This window comes from Cloeon dipterum, chromosome 1 (genome assembly GCF_949628265.1).
Source record: "Cloeon dipterum chromosome 1, ieCloDipt1.1, whole genome shotgun sequence".
Taxonomy (NCBI): Eukaryota; Metazoa; Arthropoda; class Insecta; order Ephemeroptera; family Baetidae; genus Cloeon; species Cloeon dipterum.
Window position 1 is genome coordinate 42,363,955 of NC_088786.1, and position 23,141 is coordinate 42,387,095.

A 23,141-nucleotide genomic window follows, 5' to 3' on the forward strand; every position below is an offset into this window, starting at 1 on the left:
AAGTTGAATAAGATGAAAGAAACTCACGTTTCGAAAGGCTTCTCCGTGTCGAGCTGCGGTCAGTGCTGGCAAGTCGAAGTCGGAAGTCGCAGAGGAAATGAACGAGAGAGTCGAGCGCCGCGGCTTTTATTCAGTTTGCGGCGCACGGCGCGGGAGCGAGCGCAGGAGCACTTGCGCTCCCTCGGATCGGATCGGCTTGTGGCTGGGCCGAAATTCAGACGAATAATCGGTCCCGCCGACTGCCCGCCTAACGGCTCGCGCCGCTTCGCCGCGCGCATTTCCATTCGCGGCGCAAAGTACGGACTGCGTCGAGATCCCAGTTTAGTTGTATGAAAATGGTAATTATATGCGGCAAAGGGCGAGCAAACTGCCCGACAAAAGCTTTCGCAGAAACGCGGGCCACGAGCCATGCAGACAAATAATTTGATTTGCCGGCGAGCTTTTAACGCAGAGGGGGATTAATGCGCAGCACGCGCCAGCCAATTTTCCAATTTTCCCTGGCCTGCGATGCCGATCCAAATATGAAAACAAACACACACACATACGGGTTACTGTAAATTTAAAAAATAAAACAGTTCTTCACATTGCAAACCCAATTCACGAAGCAAATTAAAAATTATCGTTCCTTGTTCTTCAGTTAAATTATTTTAACGTTTAGAAAATTTCAGAAAATTCCAAAATTAAATTAGCTTTCACTAAAATCAACCTGCGCTGATCGAAAAAAAAACTATAAATTTCCTGAAAGAATAGAAACATGATAATATTTAAATTTTAGTCCAATACACGCGCACCTGCCTTGTGTTTTCAATCGGGGGTCTCACTGTCAGCATTTCCGTCCATTCTGGTCCAGCAGCACGCGGGCAGATACAGATCAAAAAGCATGGGGGGTGGGGTGAGAGTCCACTAAAATGTTTCATCCCCCGGGAGTGATCCGAATAGCGTCACCAAACAGGATGCTCTTTGATTAAATAGCGTTTTTTCTCCGGCCGGCATTTGTCGAACCGGTCTCATTTCATCACAAATAGAAAAATTTCATTTCATTCGAACAGTCCTGGAGCGGAAATTGAATGTTCTTTTCAAATTTGGTGGGAAATAAATTGAAATCAAACTGCTGAGTTTTGAATACGCCACAGCTATTTTTATTTACGACACGGCATTTTCACATATCTTTAAGAGACACCGATTTTTCGTCAAAATTAAATTCAGAAGTATCTCGCCATTAATTCCTATATCATTACAAATATCCTATTGTTTCGTATCAAAAATCTTCCCCCTTCAAGTGTTTATTTTCTCGCATAGGCCTTTTTTAACCGCATGCGCGCGCTTGTGGTCTATAAGCAACCTTTAGACTTAAGAATAAGGAAATAATCTTCACTGACCAGCGTGTCCCGTTTGAGGCTATCGCAAAACAGATAATATCAAGTTTCGTTCAAATTCTAATTTTTACTTTTTCTTTATTAATGAAAATTGAAACTTTCAATGATATATTCTACAAGATAGGCATATCACATTGCAAAGAAAAATCCTGCGTAAAAATTTCAAGCTGTTCAATAAAAATGTTGTAATCGAAATGCATGTTTGAAACCCGTCTGAATTTAGATTTAAAACAAAATATAAAATTAATTTCGATTGAGGTTTTTAGTCGAGAGCAGGCGGCTCGTTTCCAGAAATGATGGCGCGAAAGTCGGCGATCACTGCGGTGTTGTTGCCGATTTCCTGAGCGATCGATTGCAGCGACGGCACCACCGAGCTGCTGACCCTGTGGCGCAGGAGAAACAGCTCCTGCACGCCGACCCTGAGCACCTGGTTACCTTCGGCCAGGTTGGCGTTCACGAGCGCCAGCTGCTGCGTCAAACTGTCCTCGCACTCGGTCGAGGAGGAATCGGCGTCCGGATGAGCCATGCGTCCGGCCAGAATCTCGATCAACTCGTCCAAGAGTTGGGCCCGCTGGCGGCACGTGCGGACGCGTCGACGCCGAGCGGCGCCGCGCGCGGACGACCCCCCGACGCGGCTTTTCCCGCGGCCCTGCTCATCGTTCGCTCCGACCTCTGAAAATTCGAAGATGAACGTAAATTAATAAGATAAAATGAATGCCAAAACAACCAAAAAACTTAAATACCGACTATTCTCGAGAAGGACCCCTTGGATTTTTTCGAAGTATGAGACAAAATTTTGCCCTGATTGTGAGTTGCTAGAGTAATCCTAAACATATTTTATTAGGGATGGAGAAATCTGCGATTTTACAGATATGCAAAGGTCAAAGGTTGAAAAAAGGGCATATTTCGAAGGATAAAAGTAAAAATTGACGATCACGCAGTTGACTATTCCACCTCGGAGCATGCTTTGGTGTCAGACCTTTGAACGATCCATACTTAAATTTCGACGTAACGCTTTGTATTTCTTCGATTTGCAAGATTTGCGCCCCATTAACACGGCTGAGTCGAGAGAATTCACCCCGCTGGCCAATCAAGGTGGAATCCGGGAGGATTTTCAATGTTATTTCTCCCCGAATTGGAATTTTGATCAGGGGGTCGAGACTCACGTGCAAATTGTGGCTGCTGGGGGCTCAACTCGGGCATGGGAGCCAGCTGCGGTAAAAGAAAGTGCAGAAAGTCGCCGCCGTGTTCGTCCATCGCGCGCGTCTCACAACTCACAAGCGCAGCGCACTTCTCGGAAAAGTTTGCGATCGTTTGTTTGGCTCGACTATATTTTACCCCGAATGCCCGCCGAACACGAACGCACGCGCGGAACCACCCCTATGCGACGCCAAGGGGTGGATCGCTTTATGTATAGCTGTCCGCCGTGGCTGTTTTATTAATAATTGTTATTTTGCTCAGCAGCCGCGAATCTCTTAATATAAGGGAAAGGCGGATATTCAAATTGTTAATTAAGAAAAATGCGAAAAAATCAGAGAATTTTAGCACCTCACGAAAAACAATATAAATAAAATTCATATGAAACCGGATTGTTTGGCTTGTATACATTTGTAAATATCGGTGTGTGGCTCTCTGCTATGGGGTGGAGCGCACATCAAAAGAGCAAATCAATCAAGTTATCGTACAAACAAACAAACAAACAAACAAAAAGCTTTTACAAATGGTATAAATTAATTAAGGCTCGCTTTTCAAAAGGAAAATTCGCCCCGCGGTCTGGCACTCCAATATATTATCTGATTGGCCCCTTTTAATCCAGCTCAAGCGAATTATAATTTAAAATCAATGTGCTCTGCCAGGGACAAACGCGCGCGCACGAGCTGCCATTTTTATTTTTCATAAATTGCGTAGCATATCAAAATTCAAATAGAAGAGGTCGACGAATGCCCGCGGCCGTTCAAGTCTTGAATTGAAAGGACCGCGGACAGATTTAACAAGATGACGTTTTAATTTTATTTCTTCAAGGGGAAAATGGGTTCAGAGAAAAAAAGGGATGAAATCATTGCCGAGAATATTCAGGAGCCGTTTTTTGTCAAGTTTCTGCAGTTAAATTAGAGGAAAATAACCGATTAAATGTAAAATCAAGCTTAAAAAAAATTATAAACCAGATCACTTTTTCTAGATATTAAAAAGTTGCTGACTACGGAGGAATAATAAATTTATTTTCTCAAGCATTTCTTTCTTTTTAAATTGTTAACTGCCAAACTGAGACAATTTTGTGGGTCGATTGAAGTGATCCGCCGAGGGACACGGTTGACGACGCCACGGAGAGCAATTTAACAACCCGCTCGACGGGGGAAGTCGCGAGAGCAAGCGCGCGGCCGGCCAGCAGCGACAAAAAGCTATGCATCCGGTTATTCACTGCTCGTCCTGTGCGTTCTCAAGTTCAACCACAGTCAAATCATTTCACGGCTTCATTGAACGATAAAAAATTGAGTTGCTGAACAATTAAAAAACAATGTATTAAAATTATAATTATATTCAAAGATTATAAGACAAAATCCTGATTGAACCATGTATAATTATAATGAAAAATTAAAAAAAATAACTTAATAATTTAGTAAACAATTTGTTCTCCTGCCCGTTTATTTTATTGCATCTGCCAGACAAACGCGCGTTTAAAGCCTGCGCGCACTTTCATTTTGGCTTTGGCAAAAAATGGCTCAAAAGTGATTAGGAAATTGCTGGGAAATAAAAAATAATCTCCGGCCTATAGTATCTTCGCAGAATTAGTGATGGCGTGCGTGTGTGTACGTCTATTGGCACCATTTTGCATATTTTAGATCCCACTCGAACATTCGTCTCAAATCTGTGGGCGATATAGGGGCGCGGTGCGGGGGTGCAGCGCGCGGGGGTGTAGTTATTGATCCTAAAAATGAAACTGCTTGTCGACTCCGCGCATTGCGGCCGTTCAATTCGATACATTTTGGAATTAAAACAAATCAATCGAATTGATTTCTGTTTTTAAAATTCATACTTACAAGTTCGTTAAATACAGGGTGTGTGGAAAAATTGAAAGAGCTCCGAGCGGTTTTGACAATGAGAGATACAAGTGAATTTTTTATTTCTAGACATGAATTAAATTTGTAGGAGCGGTTGTCGTATGAAGTAAAACACTCAACTACTGATTTTTAACTTTTCTTGGTTTATTAGACTGAGTGAACAGAGACCGGCCTAAACGGCTGGTCGTAAAGTGCGTCGCGAAGTAGAGTTTTATTTGAATCATTTTATTTATTTATTTATTTATTTATTGCTGTGCATTACTAATAAGGGTGAAATTGGGTTTGCCTTTATTGTCAGAGTTTATTGTAAATTGTAATATCGATGAATTGAGGACACAATTAGTCAGCTAATTAATGTTGTTAATTTAAGTACATTTTGAGATGGGGGAAACTTCTGGAGGTTTTCAGCACCATCTTAAGTGGGGGTGACAAGTCACACGAGCACAGGGCGCACTAGCACAAAGTGGGGGAGAGAGTCAGAGAGAGTCAGAGCCACCACAAATTATTCGATTAATGTTCCTCTTTTTATATTATATTAAGTTAACATATTTTGTCAAACAGTAACATTTTTACAGCTGTTGTCACATATAGAGCGAATCTGAGATTATAAGTTAGCCACCAATATTATATTTCACTATTTATTTGTTGTTGAATTATTACTACAGCTGATCGAACACTATATAAAAGTCTTTGTAATGTTTTGGAAAAAAAGTGAAGCGATGTTTTAATTAAATAAATGAATCTTCATTTTCTTGGCGAGAAAATTGTGATGGTGCCATTGATTGCGGCTCATTCCCATTATCTTGCACTCAGCACACTCGTATTTAAAAACATGGCAAGCCTGAAAGTGCACTTTGAACCTCCTGGGCGTCGTATACTTGCGGTCGCAATGGCTGCATTCGATTGTCCTCGGCCAGTGCGTCGTTTTGTGCCTTTTCATGATCAACCATTGATCAGTCGAGAATTCGCATGTGTCGCAGCCATATTTCAGTTTGTTCTTGACCATCGAGCAAGGGTTTTGTTTTTCTGTGGATACAATCGTGGCAACGCCATCGACGTACTCGACTGCGACAGCCTCTCCCATTGACGTGTGCACCTGCTTGTGCGAGTAAATATTCATCTTCTCCCTCTTCTTATTTACGCAAACCATGCAAATTCCGCGACGAGCAAATTTGTTCCTCTGGCGCTTTTTCGCCGCTTGATTTGCCGCCTTTTCGGATGAGCCATTTTGCGCTGATTTTTTACCTTCGTAAAAATAGGAAAGAATAAATTTGAAGACGTGTTTGACGACGTTTTCGAGCACACCCATCCATTCCTGAGGGTCGAATTAGGTACAATGGACGTTTTTTCCGTTAAAAAAAATACAGCGCTACGTGCGAACTGTTTTCCCGCAAAAACGATTTGAACGTAAATGCGAGAACTGCGCATGCGCAGCGCTAGTTTCAGCACTTGCAGAGACACCACCTGTTTACGAATGATTTCTTTGTCAGATCCATCCAGCTCTCTCATGCATCCATATTGTCTTCGGTCGGAAAAACATCCAATTTACCTAATTCGACCCTCAGGAAAATCGATTGGTGTGCTCAGAAACTTCGTCTAAGACGGTATTAAAAAAATCACGTGAGTGTAATATGTATACCAGGCCAGATGACACTCTCCTTCTGAGGAGACAGAGGCTCGTTCGTGACATTGTCAAACCAAGTCTCACTGCGGGCAACAATTTCTTCAATGACTCGTGATAGCAAGGCATCCTCTGCAAAAATCATGAGAAGAATTGCAAACTGAGAACTGAGAAGAAAAAATAGCCATATACCCGAAGCTATTTCACTTTCTGCTGATTCAGGCGTGGAAATAAATTGTTCTTCGTGCTGTGCAAGGGGCTGGTTTTGATTGCCACTCGCGGTATCGCCTTCGAATAAATACTCTTGGCAGAAAGTTTTAAAATCGGCCTCGTCGAAATGCGGATTTGCTGAAATGGCCTCCGACAGCCATTCTTCCCCTCCTAGATTCACGCAGAATAGGTTGTTGGTTTCCTCGCCTAAACTTAATTTGGTCAATGCGATTACAAATATTTGAGATGATTTTACTCACCAAATTTGTTGTTGTTTGCTGGCAATTCAGGGTCTTCTTGATGTGCCTGGCCAGCAATCGATAACTCGTCTCTCCAGCTTTGGTCAAGCTCTGCATTTTCGATGGGCGCAAAGTACGTCCAGTCATCCATTTAAATATTCGCTTTTCTTCTCTTTCCAACTGAAAATTATATAACCGAAATAAGGAACACGCAGAATATATATTTGACGCAAATTATAGGTAACACACGCGTATGTCATAAGTTTGCCAATAAGTTGTTTAACTTCATAGGTCACTAAAATTTGACCTGATGACTTCCCAGCCAGCATTGCTTAGGCCCCAGACTACACTGCGGACGACATTTTCTGTCATCCCGGTACAATCGCCAAAGTTATCCTTGGGATTAATTTTCGGCGTCACTTTGCGATAAACTGAGGTCATTTGGCATGGATGGCCCATGGATCAACTGTCTGACTTCTGGGAGACAAGCTCGTCCATGGGTTGTTGTCCCTATGGACAGTATATGGACAGTATAGTGACATTATAGGGACAGTTTAGGGTTGTCGTTTGATTGTCTTGTTGTTCAACTGCCTTTCGATCGTTATGGACCTTCTATTTGTGTAATGCACTTTACTTTTTGCTGTTCAAGATTATTCATATATATTTGTTTAAGTGCAAAAATATTGCGGTTTTCACTTTAAAATATTTAAATATTGCAAAAATCTATCCATACATTTAATTTTCGATATTATATGAAGCACTGTAAAAACTTTAGCAGCGAAAACCAGCAACATATGTGCACACGAAAACAAATATAATGAAAAATTTAAAACAGCTTTTGGAAAGTACATTATACAAATAGAATATTGGTACAAATCATTCAGGCTCATTTCTATAACTTTTAAAAAATTCCAGAGCTAAGTTGATAACTTAAAAACATTGAAAGTTGCGAAATTACACAAAATGCAGATTACATTTTAAATTTCTTTAATTCATCTTTAAGTGACAAAATGTGAGGTTTTGATTGCGATTTCGAATAGAGAGATATCTTGATGATCTTCTAAAGGGCTTGACCAGAGTGTGCACTTGTATCTCGAACACTTCAACCAGAACTTTTCTTGCTCCTGTCTTCCAGCAGCTACTTCGGTCCACTTCATACTGGAGATAGTGTCTAGCTGGAAAAATATTCAATTTTAATTTTTTTTTTTTAAAAAAAATCTGGGTTACCATTTTTTTTGTAATTTTTGAACTTGTTAGTTGTATATATAGAGATCAAAGCCAATAACTTTTAATGAACACAGGAAAATGCATCTCTCTGTCTTTTAATTCGAGCGTAATTGAAGCCTCGTTTAATGTATTTTTTGAAATTATAGTTTTCTTGCCATATATCTGAAAGATTTTTAAATATTTGTATGTCTTTGTAAAATTAAAAATTCGTGAAATTGGTTTAAGCCGGTAGAAGAGGAGAGAGTGGCTGGCCGTGTGCGGAACGTTTCATCCATGAAAAGGCCTGCGCCTGCAGTGGCAAATACTACCTTTTCAAGGAAGAGACATGCTGCACACGGCCAGCCACTCTCTTCTTTTCTACCGGCTTACCCCAATTTCACGAATTCACAAACACTATTATGCAAAGACATAATACAGATATTTCACAATCACTCAGGTAAATGGTGAAATCTACAATATCAATACATTAATTCAAAGAGGCTCCCTCTATTACTCGTTATACGTATAATTAGCAAATCAGAATGCCTAAAAACTTACGATTTTTGCTATTTCTTCTTCGTTCGGCTCCTTGTCCTTCAACCCTCAACATAGCTTCCAAAGCATGGACATGGAAAAAAGGTTCATATTAATTATTCTGATATTGGTAGTAATTTTGATTTAATCTAAATGAAATATTCGAAAATTTGCACTTAAATTTACCTCTGAATATTTCCCTTGGTTCCTGGCATGTTTAAATGAGGAGTAAGGCACGAATCTCGACATCACGAGGCAGAAGTTGCTTTTAAAGGTGTCTGTGTCCGTATCTGTGGTCTGTGAATTAATTAAAAAGCAACATAAAATTTGAGAGTAACTCTTATACCTGAACATATATGCAACATGCAGCTCATTTCTTGTTCATCATAGTTCGTTCATTCGTCGGTGCGAGGGTTGTGTGGGTGCAGGGTGCGCTGTCGTCGACTTTGGCTGAGCAATCGGCCGAGGTCTCTTTCCCGCGTTTTCAATTTTTTCGGTAAAAATACTGAAAATAAAATCGTTTAGATAGTAACGCAATTTTAAATTTCACGTGATTACAGGGCAATTGAGATCTAGTTTCAGACCCAATTAATATTATTATCAATTAATCTGAGCGAAATAGTTTTTTACCGTTCACAATCAACGTTGCAATAAACGTAAATATGCTTTATAACTTGATAAAATCGTAAAAATTAAACTGGTGCATTGCGCCCTGTCAAAGAATTGATTTTCTTACCTTCACAGCAAGTTGGACAATGTGGGAGGTCCATAATTGGGGTATTTCTGCTAAAACACTGGATTCTTGGAGTAAAACACAGGGAGCACACGTCCAACTACTCTTGAAGTACACGGAAAACTGGAGCAGAGAGTGCAGTGTTGCTAACCGTCGCATCCCAGTTTGGGTCATAAATTTTCTTTTGAAAGCCTCTTTGTTGCTTTTGGGGGCTGCAAGCAAAGTGCAGGATGTGCACGAGAACAATAGCGCGCGCCGCTCCAGAGTGACCCCGAGCCATTAAAAAAATCGAAAAAATTACTCTTCTCTGGTGAAAATCAATTAATTCAAGTGTTGCGGCAGCAGAGGAATATTAATGAAGGAAAGTCAATACAAAATATACCAATTACTTTACCTAAAAAAAATATTTTACTTGGGTACTTGGATTAAAAAGAAAATTTCAACTTTATTGCTGGGGGTTAAAAAGGGCCAAATTATTTATTAATTATTCCATTACTTAATTTACAAATTATTCTAAGTAATTGGCGATTTTCCTGGTTATTTTCGTATAAAGTTTGGGGTGTTATTTTGAAAGAATATAAGCAATAAATTTAAGCATGTGACAATTTATCAGCTTTTGGCATTTTATGCCTGAAGAATTAAATTGAGAAAAACGTTTACCTGAAATTAATTTTTGTTAAGAGTGTTGAAGCCAAGATTGAATGATTCGTACTAGTAAAGTTTGCAGATTTTTAATCATTTAAGTTAAAACATTTTTTTCATTCAGAATCTCTGCAGACAGAAAAAACAGCGTTAGCGTCTGCTAAAGCTCTGTGGCGTTAAAACATTTCACGAGTTCTTGATTTTCAATTTTTCATATCTTCGCTCCGATTCCAAATTTTGACACGGTTTTTGAAAAATCTTAAAAGATATTAATTATTGTTAATTGTCATCAATTTTTTTCGAACAATTATTTAATTTTCTGAACTTTTTGCCAATTTTTGACAATGGAGGGATAGATTTTCTTAGCACATCATGCTCTAAAAAATAAATAATTCTAGTATTGAAAAAATTACCTTCCTAAGTCAATCTACACCGAAGTTATTTACAATAATTCTCGCCTATTTTGCGTGAAATTTTCTTGCAGCCACTTTTCGCGCCACTAAAAGAGGCGTTGGCTGCAAAATCAAAATTAAGTTTATTTAAAAAACGCTAATCCCCACAAACTTGATCTTTTCAAAAAAACTTTTTCAATAACCATACCAGACTTTCGTGCCTCAAGAATAATTTTAAATGGTTGCCATATGACAAAAAACCGTAACAAATGGATATTTTATGGATAAAAGTGCATTTATTAGGGTGAAATTAATGAGATAAATCTATAATAAAATTCTAGGATGTAGGTTTCATGTTGGGGTAATTGGCTGTCATGTTCATTAAACCAGAAATTAAGCGTGTGATTTAATAAAATATTAGAGATAACCAAAATACAAAAATCAGCCCAACCTATTGAAGCTAATATCTTGCCTTCTGTTAGCCCAAATTCAATCAAACAAACACAATTAAACTCAGGATCATAAGCTCTAGCGAATGCAGCAATAAAAAAGCGGATAATAATTTATTCTCATTTAAATAATTATATTTGTTAATGTCTGAAATTGATTTTATCATTGCAAAATATACCAGGGAAAAGAAGTGAATTTTCTCTAATTTTTATTGTTTTTCAAAATTAGTCAACGTTTATCAAATTTGAATGAAAAATATTTAATCGTCAAAATATAACGCGTGCGACAGCAAAAATGCTCAGAGGCTGGAAAGAGATTTTCATTCGAAAAGTGGCTGAGCGGGCGAGCGGCCTATTGTCTCTTTTTCACAGCCTCGCTCCCTCCCCTTCTCATTCAACCCTGGCCGAACACATGTGCCTAAATGCAAAGCAAAAGAAGTTAATTTTTCACGGTCTTTCTTGGCAATAGAAAGCAGAGCATTATCTGAGTGTTCAACGTTGTCAGATTCTGCAATCCGTCCGCAAGCCTGGCCAGCTCGACACTAGCGCTGCAGGTCAACTTTTTTCGAAACTTTGACAAAAAACAAACCCCCATGGAAACCAAACTATGCCTGGCATGGTAGGCACATCTGTGACACACAACTGCAATGCAAATTGCATACTAGGTGTTTGCCTTAGATTAACAATAAAATATCTAATTATTAATGTTTTTTAACACATCATGTAAATCAATATATATATTTTGATTATATCAATAATTATAGAGATTGCATATTGATTTTATTGGTGCTAAATAATTCATTAGTGGATTTAATTTGAATTTTTTGATGAAACAATATAATAAAATCGATACCAAAAAACTGAGTTCCATATAATTTTTTAATTAATTTTATAACAAATTTGTGGCATAAATTTTCAACAGAAACAGGAACGCTGATTGAATTCTGATGTAATTTATATACCACACTGAGCAATGTCACGCCTGCGTTGACGATCGTTGAAATATTGTTATGCACCATGTTCATACAGAAAATGATTAACTTTTTCGCGCAATCACGGGTCAGCCCGACGACGTAAGAATCTGGCATTTAAGATGTTGTCTCCTCGCGCGCAAGCGCGGGATATATCCAGGCTAGTCAGATCTTTGCCCTGTAGCGTTTGTCTCCCCGCGAGCAATCGGGAGGCGATCAAAGTCAAGGGGGGGAGGTAGTGCCGTCAATGCTGGGACAATGGAGTCACCACTATGTTAACAATATTATAACACCCTGGCGAGGCTTTGCTGGCTGGGTTAAGATTTATGCATATTGAGGGGAACAAAATGTGCCTAATTCAATGTAAAATAATATTGACTCGGATTTTCCGCAGTTTTGAGAAATTCGAATTTGAATTTTGAAAAACATATTTTTACGTTGAAAATTGTAGCATCTATTGGGAATTACACCAGTTTCCCAATTTTTGGTCATCCTTCACGAGCATTTTTATCTTCATTAAAACGCATGACTATGTGTTTCAGAAAAATTCCCAAAATTGCAGAAAAAAAACAGATTTTTGCAATGCAGTGGATTTTTCCTGGAAAATTCTGGTGTTGGCGAACGAGGGTGCTGCAACTGTGACCCGCGGCAACTGTGCCCTAAGTTAAAATGGTGGGAAGAGGAGGAGTGCGGCATCAGGGTTTCGTCTTTAGGGAGGGTCTTTCGAGGGTGGTTGAGGCCTAAATATATAATGCTACTTTAAATAAAAGTATTTGCTTACAATATCGTTGATTTCCTGCTTAATTCGCATCGTATATATTTAAAATGTGTGTGTTGATATCAAGATAATCACATGACAATCGACAGTCGAGTCTGCTCTTAGTTAATTAAATTCTGAAAATTTTACTTTGGGCACGATTGCCGCGAGTCACAGTTGCCGATCACTCGCTTCAACTGTGACCGAGAGACGAGATTGCAACGCAGCACCCTCCGAGGGGGTTTAGGCTGTGCATCAAAAGGGGGCGCGCTGCTTCACAATTAAAAAAGTCGCTCGCAGGTCAAACTTTTCCTTTGCAGCCGATCGCTTTTGTGTGCTTTGACAATAATAATTGACTGGCGCGATGCTGGGGGTGCGTGAAAAATCACGAAAGAACCGCTCTTGGATTCTCATCCACAAAAATCGAATATGAAGCGCGGGAAAATTTGTGCCGTACACCAGTATTCTTAATTAAAATCGTTTTTAAAAAGTTAGCAATCATATGAAACGATAATTGAGTGTACATTTATTTATATTTGTAAAACGCATTCGAATGGCGACATCTGAACCGTAAAAATATCAGGAAGGAACTGATATTCTTGCGTTCGAAGTTTAAATAAAAAATAAAAAATGGAAATATTTAGATCAAAATTATCTTTTGACATTGGTAATTTCCAGATCAATGAAGGCAATATATTTTTACTAGTTAAACAACTGTCGTATTTTTAGTTGATTTAATATTTTAAATATTGTAAAATTGGTGTTTTTAATTAATATCTCGGTTTATAATAAGTTTAGCGGAAAATTGTTAAAGACCAATTAATTTCTAAACTAAGAATTGAACTATATTTTTTCAAGACCAAAGCGTTTACGCCAATTAGAACCGAAAAAATAGATCGATGTTGTGCAAAATAAAATCCGGCCGCACTCTTGAATGAATCGACGCGGGCTTGTATACGAGAAGACCAAAGTCGGTATAAAATTTCATTTTTTCTCATTATTTCGCTCCCTCATACAATTAAAGCAATGAATATTTTACACAAGATAAAAATCACAATTCTTGATACAAAAAGTTCATTACGAGTTTGCCGAAAAAAGCAAAGATCTATAGACTTAAACTACAATTTTATCATTTATGTGTATTTAATTAGTCGTTTTTGTTGATGCAATAGCTAATGAAAAATACTGCACGCAGCTCAAAAAATCTGGAAGTTTTTTCAACCGTTGATTTTCCCCCTCAGTTGTTGGTTGAATATAAATAAATTTAAAATGTACTAAAAACGTTACAAAGACGTGGCGATATCGGACTTAATAATTTTGCAACGAATAGACAGATTGACACCATTGAGGTCAGTTTATGCACGATTTCACGAGTAGTTTGGACATAATGTCTTCTAAAGCCCTCAAAAGGTCAAGGTCAGCCGCTGCCCTCTTGGCATAACCAACGCTCTCGATCTAAATTAGCACCTAATTAAAGACAATGTTTCGTTCTTTCCAAAAATGTTACTCTGGTCGAAATCTTCGCGAGCTTAATCGGAAAAATAATTAATTATAGACGCGGACCCATTGCAGCGGCTGATACGAGCGGTGTGTGTGCTCGCTTCTCGCAGCTGCTGCATGGCTATTGAGAGCCGCGTGATTCCATTATTTTCCATTGCACGAAGTGTGCGATGTGCGGTCAATCTTTTTCGCAGATATCAATAACCATATTTTGCAAAATAAGGTCATTGCCGCATAATATGCATATTATGCTATTATTTTATTGCAAAGATTTTATTTTATTTGGCCGAGTAGGCATATTTTCCATAAATCGATATATAAATGTATAAATCCATATATCGAGTTAATGCTTTAGAGAGTAAAAATATATAATGGAATGGAATTATCTAGGCATTGACCGTTTCACACTCTAAAAAAATTTATCGAAACAGCCTAAAAATCTGTGATTTAATATCATTTTTATTTTAAAAAATCAAAATAAATACTTCCACAAAAGATGAAAATAATTTTTATTTCTAACGTAAGCGCAATGGCCCCTAGTGACAATTGTTGTATATTTTTTAATAGCCTTGTTTTCTTATCAATTGAAGGTTTGAAGCAAAAAGTAGCGCGCACTAGAGAAATTATTTATTTCTTTAAATGAATAATAAATCTAAAAAATATCTGCAATGTACTTCATTCTAATTAAATTTATAACATTTAAGTCTCTAGGAAGAGAATAATTAAATTGAAATTTTTAGAAATCTTGATTTAGATCAGATAAGTATTACTAGTTTTCAGAAATTATGTTGCATTACTCACTTACTCGTTTCATCGTGGTTGATGCATTAATTTAACTATCATGTTATGGCAATTTTATGATATTATTAACATGAAGTATCGGTTAAGGTGTCTCTTTCATGGATTCCTGTATATTTGAAAGACGTTGAATTGGAAAATTCGACAAATTATATTTTTGACAGGAAAACCACATTTTTTATTCATTTATCGTTATTATTTTTCAATGTTTCGACAGGGTACATAATTTTGTAAATAATTCTCATTGTGGTAAGATGAATTATCTTTTTCAGCACACATAAATTTTATTTATTCTTTCGTGATTTTTCACGCACCCCCCCAGCATCGTGCCAGTCAATACATTATTGTCAAGCACACAAAAGCGGTCGGCTGCAAAGGAAAAGGAAAAGTTTGACCTGCGAGCGACTTTTTTAATTGTGAAGCACAGCCTAAACACCCTGGGAGGGTGCTGCGTTGCAAGCTCGTCTCTGTGTCACAGTTGAAGCGAGTGAACGGCGCAACTGTGACTCGCGGCTCGCGGCAATCGTGCCCAAAGTAAATTTTTCAGAATTTAATTAACTAAGAGCAGACTAGACTGTCGATTGTCATGTTATTATCTTGATATCAACACACATTTTAAATATATTCGATGCGAATTAAGCAGGAAATCAACGATGTTGTAAGCACATTTTTTTATTTAAAGTAACATTATATTTAGGCCACAACCACCCTCGAAAGACCCTCCCTAAAGACGAAACCCTGATGGCACACTCCTCCTCTTCCCACCATTTTAACTTAGGGCACAGTTGCCTGTCATTCTTGGCAAACTCTGAAATTATATAGGTGTATGTGCTAGTGCGTTCGACGTGCCGGGTATTTTATTTGGTACTCGAAAATGCTCGGGTAAACCCGGTACCTGGTAATTTATTCTCTCGTCGGGCCGGGTTTGAGCGGTTTCGGGTTTAGCCTACCGGGTGCGAGAATTTTAAAAAACCCGATTACCCTTCAACCAAAAAAAAAACTCAAACCTCATTCTCATACGCTCTCAGGACAAATACCAATACATTGAAAATTATTGTTCAATCAGAGAGCGAAAAGAGCTGAGTGGGTACGGCCGTGTATGCACCTTAGTTTGCAATAATTTTCTAATTATTTTAGGTCATAACGTGTCAACTAGTCAACTTCGAAAAATTGTGAAATATTTTTTTTTAATTAGAGCCAGAAAAAAATGACAATTAAAAATTGAGAGGAAAATTGCGGTCAGATTGGTCAATATTTCCTCAACAGTGCAGGTATTTTTCTTTTACTTTTCGCATAATAATTATAGAAGGTAATTTTAAAATGCATAAATAAAAAACTGCTGATATTAAAATGCATTGAAATTAAAAGAAATTTTTGATTGATTTTTTTGGGCGGGCACACTTGGGCCCTGAATATCGGGTCGAGGCGGGCTCAAGCAATGACACGAGTTAAAAAATCGGGTACGAGCGGGTCCCGGTTGCGTCACTAGGGTACGGGCAGCAAAAATTGGGCCCGATGAACGCACTAGTATGTGCGCACATCCCTTAACATACATTTCATTTTAAAATCCACAATTTTTTTAAATCACTAATTACTTCCACATGTCAAACCCCATCACGGTCCAAAATAAAATATACTCAAAAACATTACCTGTGAAATAATGCGTTGTTCTAGTGCGCTGCTGCTGCTGGTTTTGCTGCGGACGCACTTGTGTGTGCGGCTGCTGCTTTTATAAATCTGCTATCCTGCACGCAAAACGCCCGCCCTTTATAAATACAGCGTGCACCACTTTATTTGATTATTAAACGCAGACAAATCATAGTATTATCGATGCGGAGTTTCACCTAGTCTCCACGCCAAATGTTTTTGAATATCGATATTCATCGATGTATCGCGTCTGAAAAACATCAATGGTAAAATATCATCCCATATAACCGCCCTACAATAATGGTTAACAATCGATATATATCGTAAGGAAAAACATCGATATTAAGAATCGATTTTTCTTTGACCATGACTAGTTTCACTCTGCATTAGATGCATGAGCGCATGGGTGCAATTTAATATCGCTTTCAATTAAATGCATTTCATAACCAAACAGTGACCGTGCGGGATGCGTCCACCAATCGCACAGCTTTTCGAATCAATCAATAATTTACTCCATAACGAATAAAGAGCCCCACCCCCTACTCTTGCAAATGTCAACAGCAATTATATCCAGCATGGTTGCTGAAAAGCAGCCACTGACCCACTTTTCGATTTGTTCACGCGGAAGGGTTGTCCACCCCTCGGATCGTCCCCGCCACCTACTAACGAAATTCAGTTGTTATTGGATGGGGTGCGTTTTTCGGATTCATGTCAATAAATTGGCCTCGTTGCTTTTTCTTTGAGAACGACAAAAAGTGGTTGCAGCGTAAATGAAAATAATAATGCGCGTGTAGTCTCTGCGGTATTCGTTTTCGGAGCTGCAGAAATAAAAGTTTAAAATTCATTCCTCTTTATTCCTAGACGAACAATTGCTTTCCCGGAAGCACTTGATTTTTGAGGGTCGGTCGGGGACATGGGCGTCAAGTTGGGAAAAAAGAGTGGAGCACCTTTTAACAATTAATCAATTTAGCATATCAACGTTATTATCGATCGATGAACGCACTTTGCGAGCTGCTTTTATTTGACTCGGACGCAGCCCCAAAAAATCGATCGTTGTAATGCAAGCTAATCAGCAGGGACAGGTTCACCTGCGCTGCTCCAGTAATATTTAGTCTGAAAAGCGACACAGCAACTTTACAAATTTTTAATGGAATTTCGAAATTTTCGCTCTCTCTGATTGATTAGTAAAAAAGGCGATTCTGACTGAGTTAGTTCCGCTCTTACGGCAATTAATTGAATTGAAACGGGGTCTGGTTGAATATTCGGCCCTGATTTCACCCCCTTTTCATTTTGAAAATTGCATTGCATTTTTAGCGAAATCGCAAATATTGAATTATTGTTTTCTGTTTATGAATTTTACTATTTTTAAAATTCCCTTACAAGTTTTTGTTAACCACTGAGTGCGTGTAAAAATTGAAACAGCTCCGACAATGAGTGCATGATTTCTTTTATTTCTATAAACATCAATTAATCGATTCGATTGTTGTTCCTCTTTTTATATCGTATTAAGTCAACATATTTTGTCAGACATTTAACACTTCTATATAGTTGTTGTTACATAAAACAAATCTGAGATTAGCTACCCGCATAAAAAAATATAACCCAGGAATATCCGGAATAATCTTAGATTAATCAAAATTTACCCGAAAAAATTAATCCAAAAAAATGATCCAGGATTAATCCTGTATTAATTGAGATTAATCTATGAATGTTTAAGATCAATCTAGAGATTAATCTAAAAAAATATTCTCAGATTATTCTTTAGATCATTCTGAGATTAATCCAAAAAAATAATTTTTGGAATTTTCTAAGAATGAATCCAGATTAACCTTAAAATGTTTTAAAGTCAATCTAGAGATTAATTTACAAGAATATCCCTGGAATAATCCCAAAGGGGAAATTTGAATATAAGTTAATAGATTATCCCCAGATTATTCTATGGATCATTCTGAGATTAATTCAAAATATTTTTTTAATTTTCCTAGAATATTCTTTAAAAACCCGAAAAGAGAAGAACTTAGATATTTTTCTTACAATTAAAAACACAAAATTAAATATGAAACATAATTTAATCAAGAAAATTAACTGCCATCTTGTTAAATAATATCACAAAAATATTTTTCTGGGAAATATTTTTTAATTAAGTCGATAATTAAATTTTAATAATAAAACCTAAACCTTTTTCGCATTATCTAATACAAAATTATGATGCCTTTTTTCAAAGAAGCTGCCCAGATTAAAAAAGGTAAAAAATCATAAATTCGATTGAATAATATAATTTCTTAACACAAGGAGTCTTAATTAATGCTACCGACAAACGTGCAAATTTGAATAAAAGGTCAGAAGTACAAAAAAGGGTTAAAAGGGCGATTTTAGTGTGCGCGTGGTAGCGGCGGCTGCACATGCATGCACGCACTTGCATGGAATGCCTGCTGCTGCTGCCTCTGTTGTGGAGCGGGGGAGCGGCGACGGGCGGTGGCAGCAGCAAGAGACTTACAAAATCCTGCCTCGCTCTCTTTGTCTAACGCGTCAACGGTCAACCGCCGTTCAAAGTTAAAGTTATTAACGGACGCAGGACGCCGGACGCCGCCAGTAAGGGACAACACGGACGTCCCGCGGACTCGGACGGATGGCCTGGATCTTGCGGTCAACAGGGTAAGTCCCATTTTATAGATTAGCGTCCTAAGAAATTAGAACAGATCGCGCAACTTTGAAATCCAACGGTTTTATTGTAAAATTACACTTTTCGCCGCTACTTGTACGGTTTTTGCCACCAATATTTTGATATGGGATCCTCTCCAGTCCTTAATGTTCTTAATTAGAACCCCATAAATAAGTTTGGGTGGCGGAAACTGTAAATCGGTGAGGAAAAATGTAATTTTTCCATGTAAATCGCGGTGCCTTTTTTGTACGCTTACGAGAATTTTTATTACACATTCTGATTCAATTGGCTTCGCATGGAAAATGGAAAAATATTATGCATGAACTTGACATACTTCTACCTTCCATTTTCCAAGCACAGCTAATTGAAAAAAGCTTTTATTTATTTTTTTCTACGAGTCGCTCCCTTTTTTTAGCTTCAAGCCGTCCGCAGCTGTTTTGCACGACGGGAAAAGATACAATCGTTTAAGTTCTGCAGTTTGGGCTTCAAGATTGGCGGTGCTGGCATCGAATGAGAGAAAATTGTGTACCTGATATGATTAAAAACAAATAAATTTTAAAAATTCAACTGAATAAGTTTGTAATTATTTAAATAATTCCCAATTATATCGCAGTAATAGTAATGACAGATTTTGAAATATTCTAGGAACAATCTGAGGGTAATTTTAAGAATAATTTAGGGATAATTTTTGTCACAATCTATGTTAACCTTAAAATGATATTAGAATCACCTAAGAACATTCTAAGATTGTCCTCAAAGAATAATACAAAGTTAAGATTTGATACGCTAAATATGAATCCTAGATCAATCCAAAGATTAATCCATAAGTATATTCTGAGAATGTTCTAAGATCATTCTTTAGAGCTTTTTGAAACAAAGCCCGGCAGAATAATCCTGGAACATTCTTAGAATATTCTCATAAATTAATCTACAGATTAATCCAGTATCACGAAAAACCGTATCATAAGTTCATATATAATTAATTTTTTAGATTAATCCTGGGCGAAGTCGGTATATTCTTAGAACATTCTCAGGTGATATTTTTTTATGCGGGTAGCCATCGCAATATGCATATTTATTTTTTCCTATTTTTGTTGTTAAAGTATTATAGTATATAGCTGACCGAGCACTAGCCGATAGGTTGTCTGAATTCGTGAATTGGCCGCGGCCTAAAAGTCTTGTAATGTTTGCAAATTATATAGATGTATTTAAACAAGAGCGCGTTATATTAATTTGTTAAAAGAAGACAATTGTGATGGTGCCATTTATTGCGGCTCATTCCCGTCTGCTTGCAATTAGCACACTCGTATTTAAGACTATGACACGCCTGAAAGTGAACTTTGAGCCTCTCTTTGGTCGAATACTTGCGGTTGCACTGATTGCATTCGATCGTCCTCGGCAAGTGCGTCGTTTTGTGCTTCTTCATGTTTGGCCATTTCTCAGTCGAGAATTCGCATTTGTCGCAGCCATATTTCAGTTTGTTCTTGATCATCGAGCAAGGGTTTTGTTTTTCTGTGGATACAATCGTGGCAACGCCATCGACGTACTCGACTGCGACAGCCTCTCCCATTGACGTGTGCACCTGCTTGTGCGAGTAAATATTCATCTTTTCCCTCCGCTTGTTGACGCAAACCATGCAAATTCCGCGCCGAGAAAATTTGTTCCTCTGGTCGTCCTTTTTCACCTCTCGAATTACTGCATCGTTGGATGAAGCATTTAGCGCCGGTTTGTGATTCAACTCGCAGTAACCTTCGAAAAATAGAAAAGAATAAATTAAAGACCGTCACTGAGACGAAGATTCTGAGCACACCAATCGATTCCTGAGGGTCCAATTAGTTAAAGTGGATCATTTTTCCGTTAAAAACGTGTAGCGCGACGTAAGAACTTTTTTCCCGCCAAAACAATACGAATATGCGAGAAGTGCGCACGCGTCACAGTTGGTTTGAGCACTGCCTGTGCGTATGGACGCGCATGCGCATTTTTCGCATTATTCATATTCTTTTGGTGGGAAAAATAGTTCTTACGTCTCGCTGCACTTTTTTAACGGAAAAATGATCCACATTACCTAATTCGACCCTCAGGAATCGATTGGTGTGCCCAGAATCTTCGTCAATGTTGGTCTTTGAAGCAACTAACCAAATGCTTCCTCATAGACAGGCTCATCCACTTTTCCGTAATTTATCTGCAGTTCAGATGGAATATTTTCTCCTGAGAAAAATACCATAGTTGATTTCAAGAATTTAAAATCCCGAATATAGCGTACCAGTGAATGACTCAACAGGCCTGATGGCATTCTCGTCCTTCTCAGCAGACAGAACCTGCTCGTTCATCGTGACATTTTCAAACCAACTCTCGCTGAGGACAACACTTTCTTCAATGACTCGTGATAGCAAGGCATCCTCTGTAAAATCATGACAAGAATTTTCCTAACTGGTCGATTTAATTATAGAAATAAATGGCCATACCTGACGCTGATTTAGTGATGGACATTTCAATTTCCTGCAGTATGAGTGCAAGCGTCTCATGGTTTTGATTGCCACTCTCGCCAAATAAATACTCTTGGCAGAAAGTTTTAAACTCGGCCTCGTCGAAATCCGGATTTGCTAAAATGGCCTCCGACAGCCATTCTTCCCCGTCTAAATCCACGCTAAGGTTGTTGCTTTCCTTCCCTGAAGCTGAGAATTATTTTAGTCAAATGATTAAACAATTAAATTTGAGATGCGAGTTATTCACCAAATTGGCCAGGGTCTTCTTGTGCCTGGCAAGCAATCGAGAACTCGTCTCTCCAGCTTTGGTCAAGCTCTGCATTTTCAATGGGCGCAAAGTATGTCCAGTCTTCCATTTAAATATATTCGCTTTTCTTCTATTTCCAACTGAAAATTATGTAGCCGAAATAAGGAAATACACAGAATATAAATTTGACACAAATAATTAGGTAATGTTTGTCATAGGTCATGTTTAACTTCATAGGTCAGAGGTCAACGTCACTGAAATTCGACCAGAGATTTAAAGAAATTCATGCATATTGAAGTGAACCTTTAATTTAATACATGAAAAAACATTTGACCTGCTTTTTCCGCATTTTTTGAGAAATTTGAAAATGAATATATCGAAAAAGGTCAGATTCGGTAACTAAATGAATAATATTGATTTACAGATGGGGTTGAAACGAGTGACAGGCAACTGTGCCCTAAGTTAAAATGGTGGGAAGAGGAGGATTGTGGCATCAGGGTTTCGTCCTTAGGGAGGGTCTTTCGAGGGTGGTTGTGGCCTAAATATGATGCTACTTTAAATAAAAAAATGTGCTTACAATATCGTTGATTTCCTGCTTAATTCGCATCGAATATATTTAAAATGTGTGTTGATATCAAGATAATAACATGACAATCGACAGTTGAGTCTGCTCCTAGTTAATTAAATTCTGTAAATGTTACTTTGGGCACGATTGCCGCGAGTCACAGTTGCCGTTCACTCGCTTCAACTGTGACCCGAGAGACGAGCTTGCAACACAGCACCCTCCGAGGGTGTTTCGCCCGTGCACATATTTAGGCTGCGCATCAAAAGGGGGCGCGCTGCTTCACATTTAAAAAAGTCGTTCGCAGGTCAAACTTTTCCTTTGCAGCCGACCGCTTTTGTGTGCTTTGACAATAATGTATTGACTGGCGCAATGCTGGGGGTGCGTGAAAAATCACGAAATAACCGCTCTTGGATTCACTCTCTGAAGTATTAACTCGATATAAATGTTTTTTATGGAAAATATGCCTGCACGGCCAAATAAAAAAAAATCTTTGCAATAAAATACTAGCATATGTGGCAATATCCTTATTTTGCAAAATATGGTTATTGCTATCTGCGAAAAAGATTGACTGCCCATCACACACTTAGTGCAATGGAAAATAATGGAATCACTCGGCTCTCAATAGCCATGCAGCAGCTGCGAGAAGCGAGCACACACACCGCTCGCATCAGCCGCTGCAATGGGTCCGTGTTTATACTTAATTATTTTTCCGATTAAGCTCGCGAAGATTTCGACCAGAGTAACATTTTTGGAAAGAACGAAACATTGTCTTTAATTAGGTGCTAATTTAGATCGAGAGCGTTGGTTATGCCAAGAGGGCAGCGGCTGACCTTGACCTCTTGAGGGCTTTAAAATAGATGAAGTCCAAACTATACTCGTGAAATCGTACATAAACTGACCCCAATGGTGTCAATCTGTCTATTCGTTGCAAAATTATAAAGACCAAAAGCTACACGCCTTTGTAACGTTTTTAGTACATTTTAAATTTATTTAAATTCAACCAACAACTGAGGGGGAAAATCAACGATGGAACAAACTTCCAGATTT

At 38.2% G+C, this 23,141-nt stretch overlaps 2 long non-coding RNA genes across 2 annotated transcripts; one reads left to right on the forward strand and one right to left on the reverse strand.

Annotated features, from left to right (window-relative positions):
- Positions 1-6,821: 6,821 nt before the first annotated feature.
- LOC135933885 (uncharacterized) lies at positions 6,822-11,751 on the reverse strand. The gene is made up of 4 exons (XR_010574030.1): positions 8,982-11,751; positions 8,592-8,750; positions 8,270-8,535; positions 6,822-7,680 (listed from the first exon to the last, which is right to left on the reverse strand). It is a non-coding gene; the product is annotated as an uncharacterized LOC135933885 (long non-coding RNA).
- A 6,247-nt stretch (positions 11,752-17,998) lies between these two features.
- On the forward strand, positions 17,999-19,371 carry LOC135948195 (uncharacterized). Its single transcript, XR_010575785.1, has 2 exons — positions 17,999-18,789; positions 19,212-19,371. It is a non-coding gene; the product is annotated as an uncharacterized LOC135948195 (long non-coding RNA).
- Positions 19,372-23,141: the final 3,770 nt, after the last annotated feature.